This window comes from Octopus bimaculoides, chromosome 2 (assembly GCF_001194135.2).
Source record: "Octopus bimaculoides isolate UCB-OBI-ISO-001 chromosome 2, ASM119413v2, whole genome shotgun sequence".
NCBI classification, from domain to species: Eukaryota; Metazoa; Mollusca; class Cephalopoda; order Octopoda; family Octopodidae; genus Octopus; species Octopus bimaculoides.
In genome coordinates, this window is record NC_068982.1 from 187,578,665 (window position 1) to 187,581,555 (window position 2,891).

At 40.0% G+C, this 2,891-nt stretch overlaps 1 protein-coding gene across 1 annotated transcript in view; it reads right to left on the reverse strand.

Annotated features, from left to right (window-relative positions):
• The window catches only part of LOC106872930 (arylsulfatase B), a 24,211-nt gene that overhangs the window by 17,858 nt on the left and 3,462 nt on the right, over positions 1–2,891 (reverse strand). The window lies entirely within an intron of this gene.

Here is a 2,891-nt window from a genome sequence, read left to right on the forward strand (position 1 = left end):
TAGTCAAGAACCAGGGATAGAAGATTAAACAGCTGTTAGTTATTAATGGTTAAGATTAAGCAACCTGTCACCTGATTATTATTGATTAATCATAGGTACAGGCACAACTGTGTAATAAGAAGCTTGCTTCCCAACCACATGGTTCCAGGTTCAGTCCCACTGCATGGCACCTTGGGTAAATATATTTTACTATAACCACGGTCTGACCAAAACCCTGCAAGTGGATTTGGTAGATGGAAACTGAAAGAAGCCCATTCTATATGTGTGTGTGTGTGTGTGTGTGTGTGTGTGTGCATCTGTGTCTGTGTTTGTCCCCCATCACAGCAAAATCAGTCGAGTGGAAAAAAGACAAAACAAAACAAATGAAAGACAGTAAAAATTGTCTGGTTAAGAATTTCGCTTTGCAACTATGTGGTTTGTTAGTCCAACCCATGCCAGCATGGACAACGGATGTTAAATGATGATGCCTTGTGCTAAAATTCGAAACCGTTGTTATTTTTATTATTACTATTATTATTGAGTGAGAGACCAGTGCATGCCATCAGTGGCACTGGGGCACAAAGATATGAAGCCCAATATACCCATCATGACTACCAGTCTGATAAGGGTACATGTCCAATATACCCATCATAACTGATAAAGGCACATGTATCACAGCCATTTATGCGCGACACAGTAATCTCGTATCAAGATAAACAGCGCATGACCTCGCAGGTGGGGCCCAATTAGAATTTTCTTCAGGTTGAGTAGCCCATCCCACTCTAAAGGACCCTGAATAAGGGCTGTTTAAGGATGATGAGCAAAACACCCATGTTTCCAGAGGGGAATTATTCAAACCCCAAAGAATTCCTCTCAACACATGGCTGTGATGCTCCCCAACTACTTCTGATCATGATCAGAGATGCACATATCGTCAGCCACTAAGGGACATGTTCAACTGGTTACGGTCAAACAACTGACAAGCAAATCTGTGATATTAAGCAGAATATTTGCTGCAGCCCATCTTTTATACCAAGACAAAACAATGTACATGATAACACTTCCAATCAATTAAGATCTGAAGCCATGAAAGTCACTGCCTGGTACTGCAATTTTATTATTACCATTATTCTTGGTAAGCTGGTAGGATTCTTATACACTGGCGTTTTACATTCTGCATTCAAATCTTGCTGAAATCAACTTTGCCTTTCATCCCTTTAGGGGTCAATAAAATAAAATATCAGTTAAGTACTGAGGTGGTGGTGGTGGTGGGGTCGATCAGGGGTGTAGCTGGGGTAAATGGCGCCCAGTGCAAGCATGAAAATTGTGCCCCCAATAACCAAATTTTTTTTAATGGCTTAATTAGAAAATGAACCTGGCTAAAATTGCGCCTCCCTCAAAGTGGTGCCCAGAGCATGTGCCCTGCTTGCCCCACCCTAACTACGCCCCTGGGATCAATGTAATCAACTTATCCTCTACCTGTTAAACTGCTGGCCCTATGAAAAAAACTATTATTGGTTTTTCAATCAAAACCACAACAATTTGAAACGAGTCACGCTGACATGCTCACCCATCACATGACAGGAAAATCAAAGCTTTTAACCATGAGCATACAAATCAGACATCCTGATCACAGAATCCAGGTAAAAGAGTCACAGGTAAAAGAGTCACAGGTAAAAGAGTCACAGGTAAAAGAGTCACAGGTAAAAGAGTCACAGGTAAAAGAGTCATGGTTACAAAGTCACAGGGGCTTTGTCTGGATCCCATAAATTAATTGTGACATTTTTTTCCTAGCCTAAATTGTGACTTTATTACTGTTCGCCTGATCACATGGTGATTTGTTTTGTAATGTTGGCTTATTGAACAGATATTCAATACCAAACGATCTAGTTTCTACAGAAATGAACAACTACTAGCCGACATTTTGTAACATCATTATGGTTACAATCATGGCTGTGTGGTTAGCAAGTTTAATTCATAACCACATGGGTAGAATTTCAATCCCACAGTACAGCACTTTGAACAAGAACTGTGTGAGTGTGCATATACATATCTACAGGGTAGGCCAAAAGTTATGCAAAACATTCAACATTTTATTTACATTATGTTAACTATTACTCGTTTTGTTTATCATGTACAAGTAACATGTGTATCCATCATTATTCAATTGATCTTTATTCAATTTTAAAAACATTAAAGAATGCCTTTGACAATTCTAGAACGCAATCTAGTCTTGGTGCGTGACTTTTGGCTCATTCTGTATGACATCGAATGGCAGCAACACAAGAGGGCCACGGAAAGATTCTCATTAGGAATATATCGTAACGAGAGCAAATTCGAAAAGAGAGAATTCGAGAACGGAGCGAATAATGTGATTGCAGAATAGCGAAAGCACAAATTCCACTGGACCAGACATGTCGCAAGGGATCACAGACAACACAGGTGGACGCATTCAGTTGCCGAGTCTATGCAAGAGATCAGAAAAGGTCACTTGCAAGCGACTCTAGATGATGGGAAGATGATTGAGTTAAGCAATTTGGGAAAGAATGGCACAATCAAGAGAGAAGCGCATTGTGACCAGCGGTGCATAACAGCATCTAATACTTGGAATGAGTAAAAGACAAAGAGACCAATGACTGGAATGTCTGCCAGCAGCGGTCGGTTCGATTCGGAGTCAAATTGATTGAGTCGTTTCGATGTGGATATACTTGTTCCGGTTTTAAATTCAAATCCTGCTTATGTTAACCTTGTCTTTAATCCTTCCGCATTGGTAGAATTTTAAGAGCATCGGTTACGATGCTTTGTGTTAACATCTGTTCCTACGCTGAGCTTTCTGAAATCAAAATTCTGCCGAGACCAACTGGTCAATATAAAGACCTTCACCTGGGAACAAAACAAAAAAAAAAAAAAAA